The following is a 15,232-nucleotide window of genomic DNA, read 5'->3' on the forward strand; positions in this document are numbered from 1 at the left end:
TATTGTTTATTTTTGTTCAACCAAGTCCAACAGACCAGTGCAATTTTTGCCATTAAGTGTAGCCAGTGGCGGTCCTAGGTTTCATGACGCCCTGGGCGAACCTCACCTCCAGCGCCGCCCCCCCACACACACACACACACACACACACACAAATGGACCCCCCCCTGCCCCCCTGTTCAGACCAGACGCGTATTTCTCCGCGGCGGTCGACAAGCGCTTCTGCTCAGCTGTTGTTCATTCAGAGCTATTTTTTTTATCATAACTTCATAAAATAAATACTCCATGTTTCTGTAACCAAGAAGTTTGTACACTTCTTTATTTATCCGTTCAGAGAGAGAGAGAGAGATAGAGAGAGAGAGAGAGAGAGAGAGAGAGAGAGAGAGAGAGAGAAACACACACACACACACACACACACACACACACACACACAGAGAGTGTGTGTATGGTATAGTAGACAGTAGTAGTGTAGATATACAGTTGAATTACACATATTTGTTTATCTACTCTTTACATTTATTAAATGTGTTTTCTCTTCCTGTTTCCCAGTTTAGATACAGAAATGTCGCATTTGTCAACCGCGGTATTTTATTTTGAAAATTGCTTTTATTTTGAAAATTGACCGGATTGTCTTGTGTTTCTTTGTGTGATTTCCTGCCAGAATTGACGCGATCGCTCGCGGCACGCGCAAAAAATAGAGCAGACGCCAAAACGACCGCTTCACGGCGTGGGGCGGCCGCGCCTATTCGCAATTTTTTAACGCGTTAGTGTTTGTGTAATTCATTAATCTTAATTAACGCGTTAAAGTCCGGGCCCTAATATATATATATATAATTTGTAAAAATAACACAAATAAATACACTTTACAACTACCAAATTGAGTTAAATATATTGACAAATTAGGTGTTTAATGTAACAACAGCATATGTTACAAAGGCCAATGTGGGAGCCGTTGACTCTTATTCATTATTGCTTATCCCAACCTCCGTAAATGGTTGAAGTCTCTCTTTGTCAAAGCTCTGCAGCGTTGAGAACAAAGAAGATGGAATAAAGGTAACCTTCAGCTCAGTAGCGCCTCTTGACTTTCCTGCAATTTGAGTAGTTTCCTATGTTGTACTTCAACATTTCCAACCATAGAAACCATCAAATGAGCATCAAACAAGGGTGCATTTTGTTCAGGACCCCTGCAGCTGTGCAGAAATGCACATCCTCTGGGTGGGCCTTGTATTGATACATGTCTTCTGCCAGTCTATGCAGGAAACTGTGGATAACTTTCAATATCGTGGCACAGTTTCAGACTTCCAGGTGACCTTCTGTGAAAATACAGAATACATTTTCAAAAGATACTCACAGCACCTTCATCTTTTAACCCTCTATTGCATGGTGTTGCTTCAGGGTAACATACCCATTTTCCCTCATTTTCTCAGGCATTAAAAATCTTACACCAATAAAAATGCTCATTTCAATCTGGAGGAAGTATAAAAAGCCAATAGTCTGTATTTGATCACATGACTTGTCCAACCCCCTTTTCAATCTCTTTTCCTCACTTGCACTCACATGCGGCAGCAATGTTCTTTCAGCTCCACAAAACCTTGAAAAAGTGACATTTTCTTAAATATTTCCGTGGAATAAAAAATATTGTCACAATTTTGGGTAAGTTCTGATTTAATTTCACTCTTATGATTATGTTTTCATTGAATATTTCTTTTGTAAAGGGGTAAAACAGCTATGTTGCCTCAAAGCAACAATATGCAACAGTGGAATGAGGATTCCCCGTTTTTATGCTAGTTAGCAATACAAGCAATTATAAGCAATATAACATTTCACACAGATGGCAGGATACCGAGAGTTATTAAAGTATGTGACTTGTCTTTTATTTTAAAATACTTAATAACAATATTTTTGATGACAGTTTAGCTGTTAGTATTCATAGGCACAGCCTAGATTTTATAGCTTTGCACACGTGCGTGCGTGTGTGTGTGAGCATGCACCAAATGTTCAATCTGCCACTAATATTTCCAGATACATATAATAATTGTGTAATTATCCTTTTCAGTGACAATGAACATATCAACATTCTATGGTAGAAAGAGGAGTCAGGCAGTGGACACTGTTTTGGTTTTTCCACGTGATGAAAGTGAGGATGAGTTAGATGGTAGTGATGAGGAGAATGAGGAGGAAAGACCTGTCAATGAGGGAGAAAGTGATGAGTCAGGTAGGAGTGTTGAGTGTTAGGCTTAAGTATAATTTATGCAATGTATAATGCATTATACAATGTAATAACCAGCCATTAGAAATAACACTAGGGTAATATTAGATCATTAGTTAGATTAGTTAGACTAAATGATTAACTTTCGCTTGTTATTTGCTAATTGATACCTCCAGATTGAGATGCTGAAGAAAGAGATGAAGAGCTGGAAGAGGACGAAGAGGAACAGGCATATATAAAAGCTAAGGACCTGAATCTCACATGGAAAACTAGCCGAAAAAGTATACCCCCCCGTCCCCCAGTGGAAAATCAGTCTTCCTCAGGCCACAGAGGTCAAAGCACCAATTGACTACTTCAAAAACCTGACACAAGATGTAATAGAAAACATGGTCACACAGAGCAACTTGTATGCCAGCCAATGTGACATAAATAAGCCGCTTAACGTTACTTTCAAAGAGATTGAGCAGTTCATTGGCATTGCACAGTATATGGCAGTCTTCAACTTTCCAAAAACACGATTGTACTGGAGCACAGCTGCAAGGGTGGACTGCAAGGGTGGACCAACACTATGTCAGTGAATCGCTGGGAGACCATCAAGAGATACCTCCACTTCAGCAACAATGAAGACCAGATCCCAGCAGGTCAGCCTGGGCATGATAGGCTCTTCAAAATTCGTCCTCTCCTGACAGCTCTGAAGAGGAGCTTCAATACTGTTCCAATGCATGAGATGCTCTGTGTTGACGAACAGATTGGGACTTTCAAAGGGAAAAGCAGTTTAAAACAATACAATCCAAAAAAAACAAAACGCTGGGGGTATAAAATATTGATCCTTGCCGACTGCCATGGCATCATTCACAACTTTGAGGTCTACACTGGAACCATCACTCGAGCTGAAGGGAAGCCAGACATTGGTGCCAGTGGCAACATCGTTCTAAAGCTGTGTTCAGATGTTCCCACCAACCAGTCTTTCAAGTTGTTTTTTGATAACTGGTTCTGCGGCATCAACCTACAAGTCCAACTGGAGAAAATGAAAATCCATAGTGTTGGAACAGTGAAATCCTCAAGGTTGCCCAATTGCACCTTTACTGATGACAAAACAATGAAGACAAAAGGAAGAGGGACCTTTGAAGAGAAGGAAATGAAAATCGAGGGCGTCAACCTGAGAGCAGTGAAGTGGCATGATAACCGCTCAGTCCACTTGCTAAGTACCTATGCAGCAGCCCACCCCACAACCTTGGTCAAGAGATGGGACAAGAAGACCCAAAAAATGGTGGAGGTGGTAAGGCCAAACATTGTGTCTATCTACAACAAAAGCATGGGTGGAGTAGACTTCCTTGATTCCCTCCCGCACTGTATCGCACCAAAGTGCGATCCAAGAAATGGTATCTGCGCCTCTTCTTCCACATGATGGACATGGTGATGGTGGAAGCTTGGCTGGTCTACAGAAGAGATTCCACCAGTTGTGGTATGGAACAAAAGGAGCAGCTGCGTTCAAATCTTCAAATCTGAGGTGGCAAGCTGCCTCCGCAAAAAAGACACACTTTGCAGCAAGAGGGGACGTCCATCTCTGAGTGTCCAGGCAGGTTTAGACCTGAAAAAAAGACGGGGCGCAGCTGCACCTCTACCGCTGGCCCAGTCCGCTTGGACCGCATAGACCACTGGTCCGTCACCAGTGCAAACAGAGGGAGGTGTAAATATCCTGGATGCAATGGCATAATTAAGGTCAAGTGCATGAAATGCGACGTGTTCCTGTGTCAAACTCCTGACAAAAACTGCTTCTTCGCCTTTCACGCACAGTAACCTGTGATGAAGAAGTGGCTCAATGATCAATGAATGAATGATCCACCAATGATGTTTGTTCCTTAGTCCTCAGTTTTAAACAACACAAATTAGTTTTCTATCCAGTTTCAGATTTCTGAAGATGATAATTGAATGAGAATAAATACAAAAAAAGAATACTCCTTTGTTGCGCATTGTTGCTTCTAGGCAACAAAACCCACTAAAATGGTAACTGGTTGTAACTGTATTACTTTTTCAGCACAAATGTGTTTTTAAATGAAGTTGTTGTTGAAGATCTTTCATAAAATGTGTTTTGTTACGAAATAAAGAAATAAAGTTTTTGTATTTGGCCCTGTGATAGACTGGCGTCCTGTCCAGGGTGTACCCTGCCTTCGCCCAATGACAGCTGGGATCAGCTCCAGCCCCCCCGTGACCCTAAATACAGGATTAGCGGTAGAAAATGGATGGATGGAAGTTTTTGTATTTATTCCCATTATTGCATGTTGTTGCGGCAAAGTAACGTACCTAAATCTAGCCCCTATTATTATAATTTTTGTAAATTATGTGTTGAATTGTTCAATGTGCTCTATGACAGATAAATAAAAAAATGTTTTCTCTATTATTTCATATATCATGCAATAGAGGGTTAAGGAAACTTAGCAGCATAGGTATCAGTCAGCACAGTTTTGACTCCGTGTACAAAGCTATCATTGAGAGGGTTTTAACTTTTCAACTTCCTACCTCGTACGGTCATTTGAACTGTAGGTCCAGGAATAAATATTTCTAAAATTGTGTCAATGGCAAGCAAAATAGTTGGCAGGCCGCGAAAGCCCTTTACACAAGTCAACACAGAAAGGACGAAGAAGAAAGTGAGGAGCGTCCTGGCAGATTGGTCCCATCCTCTCTCCAGCCAGTCTGGTGTTCCACATTCGGGGGAAAGGGAGGATTATTGCGTCATTTGATGCTGACGAAAAACACGGTCATCATACGCAAGTGAAAGAAAATAAGATGATGTGGTCAATTGGCACTGATCAAAAGTGGATTTGTTTCCTGATGGATAATTTGTTCCAGTAGTGGAAATGAGATTGTCATGCCGGTGAGGTAATGTCTCGTCTTGGGATTTTGTCTTGTCATTTCCTGTTTTATTTTGAAAATAACTCCCCTCTCGTTTCAGGTCACTTGCTCTTCCTCATGTGTTCCCTGGTCTGATGTCATCCCTGATCCCTGATTGTTGTCAACTGTTGCCCATTATCCCTCTGTGTATTTAAGTCTGCGTCTCCCCTTGTCTTGTGCCAGTTCGTCCTATGTCTCTTGTCACGTCATGATCACAGCCACCGAAGTAATCACAGTTAAGTTGTTTTTTTGCAGTTTAGGTTTATAGTCAGGTTTTCCTCCCTGTGGAGCGATCTTTTGTTTGTGGTTTTAGTTTTTTAGAGTTAGTCTATTTTTGGTAGTGTTTTGCCACCTTTGAGTTTTTGGAATAAAGACCTTTTTTCACACTGCCTCTGCATCTGAGTCCTTCCTCCTTGCCTGAAACCTGACAGAGATTGAAGAAGTCATTGCCAGAATCTTGGCCCTGGTGTTGCAGTCTGATGTGGTCTGGACTAATAACCCTAAGTCAGGACCAGAGAACACAATATACATCCGATACAATGACGATCTGAAAAAAAATATTCGCTTGACAAAAATAGACACCGATGTGTGTGTTTGACACAGATATGGATAATTTATTATATAGTTTTCAAAGGGCTCTGAAATGAAAGAATAAGCACTTGCTCCCACTCACCCCTATATTTCATCTCTCTCTTCCAAGAGGCTAACGTGGGAAACGGTGCTGTTGGTTGCTTGCCAGCACGGCAGCTCACTGCCGGTCAGTTTTTGAGAACTTAGGGGAACTCAGAGAGCGTGCTGCCTTTAAAGCAGTCGGCCAAACAACATGGTAGCAGCTAACGGTTGTCCAGATCCAACAGCACCGTCCAACCGCCGTGGCATTTCTTTGTTTGACCAGGTCCGTTCCCATCGGAATCTCCTCACAGAACATGAATGACTTTAGGATTCAGAGGGCCATGAGAATGTGATGGTAATTGGGGGCCTGAACTGGCTACAGTTATTGGTGTGGGGGGTGGGGGTGACTTCTTTGGTGGATACAAATAAAGGTAGATCACTAAAGTTGGCTCTCAATGTGATTCATTCATACATTTAACTGTAAAATGTACAATATTTTCTTCCAGGGGACCATAACCTACAGGCCCCCCTACAGGGTCCCAGGTCCCCCCACCACAGTCTCATGAAGTCCTGTGGAAAACACTGGCTCTAAGTATGGCTCCTCATTTGTATTTCAGATAATACAGTCAGACAGAGAGAGAGAGAGAGAGAGAGAGAGCAGACAGGCAGGCGAGGATGGATGAGGAGTTCATCCCTTATGATAATAAAAAGTGAATCCCGTTTGTGAAGTGAAGGGACCGCTGATGAAAACTAGCCTTTCAGCTAACTCGAGTACATTATATTGAATATCTAAAGTATTTAAATTTTTAATATTTTAGAAAGGCAGATCGCTGCGGTTACGCCCTTGATCCTTCTACGCTTCTACCGTCTGTGAGGCAAATAGATAGATATTTGGATTTAATGGGAAGTCAGATTTCTCTTTTATAAAAATGACTCAGCAAATAGAATTGAAAGTCAGCCTGGAAATGAAAATATTTCAGCCGAGCATTTCATTTTGTAGTTTGAGTGAATATTAATGAGCTGGAGCTGATGAATCTGTCAATAATGCTTTAAGTTCTAAATAAAAACGAGGTGCTCAGCTGGAGCGTGACCTACAGATAGTATGTACAACATACAGTATAGTAGGACATGCAATGGTTACAAAATAGATTTGAAAGTGAGGTTGGCCAAAACAAATCCACCCAGTGTGGAGAGAACAAAGCATGGTGATGCAGGTAAGCAGGGTGACGGACACCCTGCTCGGCCCTGCCCGGCCTTGAACATCTCATACCTTTTTGATCCAACCACATTATCGGCCAATGGACGGGTGTCAGAGTTCTCCAACGGCTACAAGCTTGATTCTCTTGATGGTGACGGGTTTAGTTGACCATACCCCTCACATGGCACTTCTACAACACAAGTGTGAATGATGTCAGCAAACACCGGTGATCCACCAGCTGATCCACGTACTGATCCACCTACTGATCCAGGAGCAGCTGTCATACCTTTAGCTGGAGGCTTTGTCACTACTCGATGCATTCTTTGCAAGATGCACTTCAGATGAGGTAGTTTGACCCAATACTGCCTCTTGAGCCCAGTAGGAGGAACATCTAAGTCTCGGTCCTCTTACTGACATGAAGGATTTAATGACTCCTCCACCTCCATGAACCCTTTCCAACCATCTTCAGCACCGACTCCTCCAAACATCCTCCGTCTAAACTCCAGTTTGCTGGATGAAAACTGTGTGATTGAACTGTGTATTTCTGACCCCGTTCACACAGAAGGATTGTTTAACAGCCTTCTCTCTCTCTCTGGCTGCCAGACTAAACACACTATGATTACTCTGACTGGGCTCTGGACTCTGGAGCTGTTTGGGTCTTTATTTAATTAACGGATTTTGACCTGAAATCAATTTGGCAGGCGACTGGAACTCGGCTCCCTGATGTGTAAGTGTGAATGTCTTGCAACGCCACTCAGCTTTAACAACTAATGGCTGGCTTTTACACACACACACACACACACACAGTAAACCAGCTGCCGTAGTGAAGTTGCCAACCTTGTCTATGTAGTCAAAGAAAATGGACATTTAATTGTCGAGCAATCAAGGCTGAGAGCTTAATGGGACTTTTATAGCTTTCTGTTGCTCAACCACTCTCCCCTCTCTCCCCTCTCTCCCCCTTACTCTCTCTCTCACTCGCTCTCTCCTCGAGCTCCTACTTTTTAAAATAAATCCTTTTTCATCTGAAAAAGATGTGAGAACTTTCTTGTGCTGCTGGATTTCCCCCTCCACGTCTCTTTCCCCCCCTTTGGCCTCAACATTTCTGTTTCTTTGCTTCTCAAATCTAAACGTTTTCATCTCTTTGCTTTTTGGCTTCTTTCAGTTTTGTATTCCTCTGGTCTGTGTGTTTGTGATGTTGCGCCGCCTGTAAAAACACAAAGGCACAACTTTCCAATTTTTTGAATGAAACTGTACAAACAACGCTTATCTCTCTGGACATAAGTGGGTAAAAATGCAAAAGAATAAAAGGGACGTGCTGTGTTTTTGTTTTTGTTGGCTGATGAATTCACTGAACAAACTCTCGTAGACACGTTTCAAAAGTTTGCATGTAGAGAGTCAGATTTCAGGGATGCTTCTCACTTTCACCACATCTTTTGTTTTAGTTTAGTTTTCAGACATATAGTGTGTTTAAAAAAGTACTTTCCAAAGGTTCAGGAGTCATGGAACGCATGGCTGGATATTCTGTGTATCTTCTGGCCAGCAGTGTTTTACTGTCTCATCAACCTCGTTTCTTAATGCAGCAGGAAGCTATTTTCAGCTGAAAGGAGCCTAAAAACTCCAAACCCAGACCTGCCCAGCAGCAGACAGAGAGAGAGGATGAAGCTGTTGAGAAAAGAGCTAATTAACTAGAGAGAGGGCATCACCGTGACAACAAAATAACAACACAGGACGACTCATTATTAGCTTTGTGTGAATATTACGTCCGACACGTCTCAGTTGTTCTTTAATGCTTCATCTGCCTTTTTTCGGCCAATTTTCATAGTTTTTCTGATGCAGCGGAAAAGCAAACAGTGATGCACAAACAGGATTTTAAGTTCTTTGAGTTAACCACAAATCACTAAAAGTGCAGTGTGATGACGGGCAGGAGCCTTCAGGAAGATATCATTTGTGCACAACATCGAAGACCAGGCTTTTGTGCTCTTTGGTTAAAAGGAAGTGAGGAGGAAATGACTGTAAACTGTAACAGAGCAACAGCGGGAGAACACATTCTCCTCAAACTCAACATCCCATAATGTCACATTCTTTCACGAAATTCCAGCCGTAAACTCACATTAGCCTCAGTGTTGAGCCGTGGTGTCCTCTGGCCCCGGGATCGGTGGAGCACACAGCTCAGATGTTATGTGATTGCTCAAATGAAAGGAAATTGAAAAGGAGAGTGAAATCCAATTAAATAGATGGATGGGAAAGCTGAGAGGTTATATTCAAAGTTGCATTTAACTGAAACGGACAGATATGCAGGTACATGATCGTCTTATATTATAGGTGAGGGTGAAGAATCCTGACTCTCATCTTCTAACATTCTCAATCTAAAAATCTAACTTTGGAGTAACAGGTGCAAGTGTTTGGAACCATGTTTGATTTCATTTGAACCCAACAAATGAATCTAACCCAACAAATTAATCTAATCCAACAATTTAATCTAACACAACAATTTAATCTAACACAACAAATTAATCTAACCCAACAAGTTAATCTAATCCAACAATTTAATCTAACACAACAATTTAATCTAACACAACACATTAATCTAACCCAACAAATTAATCTAATCCAACAATTTAATCTAACACAACAAATGAATCTAACCCAACAAGTTAATCTAATCCAACAATTTAATCTAACACAACAATTTAATCTAACACAACACATTAATCTAACCCAACAAATTAATCTAATCCAACAAATTAATCTAATCCAACAACTCAATCTAACACAACAAATGAATCAAACTCAGCAATTTAATCTAACCCAACAAGTTAATCTAACCCAACAATTTAATCTAATCCAACAAATGAATCTAATCCAACAATTTAATCTAATACAACAAATGAATCTAACCCAACAAATGAATCTAAACTGACAAATTAATCTAACCCAACAAATTAATCTAATCCAACAAGAGGTTGATCATATTGGTTCATATTGACCAGAATGCTGAGTTGATTTTACCTCATATATAGAAACAGTACAGTCGTTGACAGTAACAACCTGGGGGGGAAATCATTTAAATAACATAACTGATATAAGAGATGTTTAGTTGACTGCAAAGTTATTGATATGTAAACCTGATCCGAAATGCAATTAAGATTTGCCTTTTGCAAATCAAATATAAATATATGTAATAATCATTAAGTACTTTAATATAGTCATTCAATTTAATGTTTTTTTTTTTTTTTAAATACATTCACCATTTGTATTCTTTCTACATAATGACTTAATTATTATTTAAAATAAATCTATACAATCGTTTCTCTTGCTGCGGATCCAGCGGCTGGGCCACTTTAACCCAGGTTGCTTTTTAAAATCCTTGCTCAGCGTGTACTTAATCATTTTCTTTTCTCTGCTTTATTATTACCAAGGACCTGCATGCATGGTCCCCCTAGAGGTAAAAGTGCACCAGAAACTCTGCTACAAGTAAAAAGGGATGATGCAATCATCTAAAAGCCAATACATTGATTGGCTGCTGCTGACAAAGAGAAACAGCATCACTGAGCACACACACTGCCATCCAGGTGACCAGGTGAATAAAGCCCGGCGGTGTTTAGCCCCAGAAGAGAGTGTTAATCCTGCAGCTTGTATCTCACCTCGACCTGCCCAGACACAAACAGCTCCTCTGTTGTTGATTTCCTTCTATCTGTCTCTCTCTCTTACTTCTGTTGATTCAACTCCTCACGACGGGGAGTAGAAACAGAAAGGCAAAAGAAGCGTCGAGGAGGGAGTGTTGCCTGTGATCTCCCCCCGCGTCGAGCCTCCGTCCCGTCTCCTCCGCCGAGCCCACCTCGCTCTTCCTTTTAACCGTCCGTCATCGGGAACTTAAAAGGAGATCTTGAACCTTTGATGCCAGAAAACAAAAGAGTTGACTTTGGTGAGCAGAGAAGCTTTCATGTCCCAGAAATTAACCAGACGAGAGCAGCGTCCAATCAGAACGCAGCAATGCAGAATCAGAAGCTGAATGCAGCGACTCACGGTCGGGTAGTTTGCATCACACCGAGTTGCGACTCGGTGTGAGAGACCATATCATTTATTATGATGTTTAATGATGTTTTTGTTATTATGGAACTTCTTCAACCCCAGAACTACTTACAGAAATCCCCCTTTAAGTCCAAACAATATAAATTATTTCTCAACTGATCTGAAAATAAAAACACTATCGCTGTCATCATCTACAATAACCGGCACAACCGAACACCTTCTGTTCATAATCCGATCACCAGCTCGACTTATCGTCTCTTAATAAACTCTGTTCCTGTCCAACCAACACTATGAATACTCATATTTAACAAATGAAAACTAGACAGAAAGGAAGTTACTGTGTGAGAAACACACGCAGAGTCAGGGAAACAGCTTTTAATTTCATTTTCTACTAATAACACTTCTGTCACCTTTTTAATGCCACCCTTATTATCAGCTCAATTCACAAGTGAGTGTTGCTGCGCATCCCACTTACTGTATTTTTATTATTTCCTCTCTACATTTGTCTTCCAGAACATTCTGCTCTTTTTCATCCTTCTTCCCCTCCGTTCATCATCTGTCTAATAGAGCAGAACAACACACATTTCCAGAATTACCGTGTACGACATGTTTGTTTGCCTGTTCCTCTATGGGACACATCATAACAAACGTGTGTGCGTGTGTGTGTATGTGTGTGTGTGTGTGTGTGTGTGTGTGTCATCAACACAAGGACACAGCAAGTGGATGATTTGTCACAGATGCCTCCTATTTATGTTTCAGTGTTCATTTCACAGTTAATTTTCCTTGTGACTCAGGAAACCATGAAGGGAAATGGACTGGGATTCCCGGCGTCCCAGTCCAGCTGAAGGAATACATAGAAACTCAGGATGTAACATCTAAAACATTGTTTGTTCTTTTTAATTACAAAAAACTCTGATTCTGATTTTATGGTAATTTTGTATCTTTAATAAGTGCCTTCTGTAATGTATCACCATCAATTATGAGTTTAAGTGTTTTGCTGATTGGTCCATCACTTGTTTCATTAAGTCCACAGCACAAACCTTCGGACCTTAGGAAAAACATTCATTCATTTACATGAAAGCGGAGGTTTTATCAAGGAAACGATCATTCCTGAAAACTCTGGCTAAAGTGGAGATTTGTTTGCGTGTTTTCCGGGTGAAACAGAGGTTTGGGTTCCCAAACATCTCGGTGTGCAACAGAAAGTACTTCATGTGTGTGTCCATGTTTACCCTTCTGAAAGGAACAGGGGGGTATTCCAGAAAGGAGGTTAAATAAACTCTGAGTCTATCCCTAAACTCTGAGTTGACTTACTCTGAGATGGGAAACTCTGAGTATCCGGTTCCAGAACAGCTGATCTGAATTAGTTCAATCAACTCTGAGTATGTTCACCTCGAGTTACGCTCGTGCACAACCACTATAAAAAGCCATCGCCAATGGAGCCCTGATCCCACGAGTGTCACCATGACAACACAAAAAAAGCGATCGAGTTATTTCACTACAATGGAGCTGGAGGTCCTAATGCAGGCATATGCAGAATATGACCACATATTTCGCCGAAAATCTAACACCGCTGCAGCGGCAAAGGAGAGAGAGACGGCATGGGAGGAAATTGCTGCCCGAGTGAACGCGTAAGTTTGAACTATTCTATTTATTTAACATTTAACTGTAAGAACGTAGCACATGGGCGCAGTTATGAATGTAAAAAGGAATAAAATCTGATTTCCATTTAGGTGCAGTCCAGTAGGGGAAAAAAGGACTTGGAAGCAGCTAAAACTGAAATATAAAAACATCATTCAAAAAGGCAAGACATGTTTTGCGTGCGGCATGTGAGATTGCACCTCACTTTGATTTTCTTTTTTTAATTATGAAAGAAAAATATTAATTCAGTGGCTACTTCAAATAGTAATGTAAACCCCTAACCAAATTCTGTTTTAACACGTCCTTCCACTTAATACACCAATTAGTAGATTAAAACTTGATGCAATGTTTACACATTTTTATTTTATATGTAGGCTACATTTAAAATATGACGATGTGTACAGGAACACTCAAAATACTAAGTTAAAAAAAAATAACATTTGAGTTCTGCTCAGCCAACAGAAAGAAGGCAGAAGCCCGAAAAACAGGTGGAGGGCCACCTCCACCACCTCTGACAGAGGCTGAGGAGATGGCCCTCAGCCAAAACTATGGCCGACCGGTGGCTGAAGGCATCCCTGGGGGAAGCTCATCTGACCCTGTCACCCACCAGGACACAAGTGCCTACATCAGATGCAAGTACACACTTGTGTCTTTTAAAAAAATAAAACATTTTTTAGAAAAACACATCCATCTATCCTACTTTTAAAATCTATATATCTATATCTATCCCCACCCAACAGTTGAGGATGGTGTCATCTGCTTAGTTCAGCCTCCAACTGAAACAGTTGAACACCCTGCAGCTGTAAGTATTCCATACTCAGATCTTGATCAGATGGTAGCTCAAAGTAATCTGAAACAGTTTCTTTTCCTGCATCACAGGAGGAGGAGGAGGAGGATGGTGACGATGGTGATGAAGAAACGCTGTCTGCTGCCACAGGGAGAGATCCAGAGAGGCCTACTGAAGTGTGTCTTAATATTATGTATAGCTACTGGCAGTGTTCTACCCATTCACATTCCTTTACATTGTCGAGTGGAATATAGTTTGACATGTAACCTACACTGAAGTGATGAGCACAGAGAATGGACAAACAACTAGCACATTCTTGTCCTTCAACAGAACATAGCTGGGCATCGTGAGGAGGGTCCATCAACTTCCACAGCACAGCTTGATACAGTGAGATTTTTGGTCAATACCATGTTAAATCTGTATGTAGAACTGTAGCAATTAAATGTTGTACATATGTTTCCCAGTTACCAGTGAAGGAGTTATACAGAGTGCACCTCATGAGGACTATTGAAAAAACAGAAAAGGAAATGGTTTACCTGGATCGCAAAATAAGAAAAACAGACCTTGAAATTCTCTTACTGGAACGCCAATTGAGGTGGGTGCATTGGTGAAATAGGTGAATATGTTAATGGTTGGAGCTAGATTACAAATCCTAACTGTTGCTTTTGTACTTATAGGGAATAAAGAAGATCCAAATAACACATGAATTTGTCTTTATTTAGTTTCAAGCAAAGTAATTTCTGCTTATGAGATCCCTGACAGCCCTTCCATCCCGGACATCTGCTGCAGGGTGGATGGGGTGTTCATCCTCAGGGTCATTTCTTTGTAGGGCAGGGTATTGCTCTCCTCTAATAGTTGCAATATTATGGAGAACAACACAGGCCACAATGATGTCACATGCCCTCTCTGGGGTGACCCTGAGCTTACGCAGGCACTGGAACCTGGAGTCCTGCAGTGGGCCACATTAAAACGTTGTTGTGGCCCTGGCTCAGGGTCAGGGTAAGGGGTCATGAGAGAGGGCTGGCAGGGATAGCCTCGATCTCCCAGTAGGTAGCCATCAAATTCTCCTGAAATTATAGTGGACACAGTTGAGTGCATTAAAAAGGGAGACAAAAGAACATTTGTACAAAGCTTTAGCTTCCTTACCACGTGCAAATCTGTTGCTCAGGCTACACTCCCGGTAGATCCGGGAATCATGCACGGAGCCTGGCCACTTGGCTTCTACATTTGTTACGATGTAGGCTGCATCACATATGATCTTCACAATGCAGAGGATAATATGAGTTACTTGTATTGTACTGTATATATTTTCATGTACATATTTTTTTAAAAGATGGTAGGTCATATACCTGGACATTGATGCTGTGAAAGGACTTTCTATTCACATAATCCCCTTCATTGTTTTTAGGTGCAGTAATGGGAACTTGTGTCCCATCTATGCACCCTATCACATTTGGAAGCCCTGCAAAATGACATCTGATTAAGCTACTGACCCACTCTGAGGTCGCAGCAGAATGTATATCATAATTTAAAAAAAACAAACAAATTCTACATCAGTCACCTGCAATCCTGTGGAATTCCTCTTTGATGTTTCTGACAGGTTTGTGTCCGGGGAACACCACCATCATTGGTAACAGACTTTTCAGCGCGAGGGTAACTTTTCTCACCGCTCTACACACTGTTGCCTTTCCCAAATTCTCTGCATCCCCAATATTGTAAAGGAAACTACCATTGGCAAAAAAACGTAGTGACGTGAGCGCACGTCCGCGGTGTGTGAGATTGCCTATGTATGGCCGGAGTATGTTCTCAAGATAAATTATACTGTTGGATGAAAAACGATAGCGTTCAAAAATAAATTCCTCAGGAA

The 15,232-nt window shown here is 41.2% G+C and overlaps 1 long non-coding RNA gene across 3 annotated transcripts; it reads left to right on the top strand.

Moving 5' to 3' along the window:
* Nucleotides 1-12,363: 12,363 nt before the first annotated feature.
* LOC311016225 lies at nucleotides 12,364-14,041 on the top strand. Of its 3 annotated transcripts, none has more exons than XR_014597455.1 (4): nucleotides 12,364-12,568; nucleotides 13,034-13,210; nucleotides 13,319-13,380; nucleotides 13,461-14,041. It is a non-coding gene; the product is annotated as an uncharacterized lncRNA (long non-coding RNA). The 3 variants fall into 3 exon arrangements; XR_014597456.1 differs by lacking the exon at nucleotides 12,364-12,568 and adding an exon at nucleotides 12,683-12,741; XR_014597457.1 differs by lacking the exon at nucleotides 12,364-12,568 and having other exon boundaries at nucleotides 12,694-13,210.
* The last annotated feature ends 1,191 nt before the right edge of the window (nucleotides 14,042-15,232 follow it).

Source organism: Eutrigla gurnardus, assembly GCF_963514095.1.
Source record: "Eutrigla gurnardus genome assembly, chromosome: 7".
NCBI classification, from domain to species: Eukaryota; Metazoa; Chordata; class Actinopteri; order Perciformes; family Triglidae; genus Eutrigla; species Eutrigla gurnardus.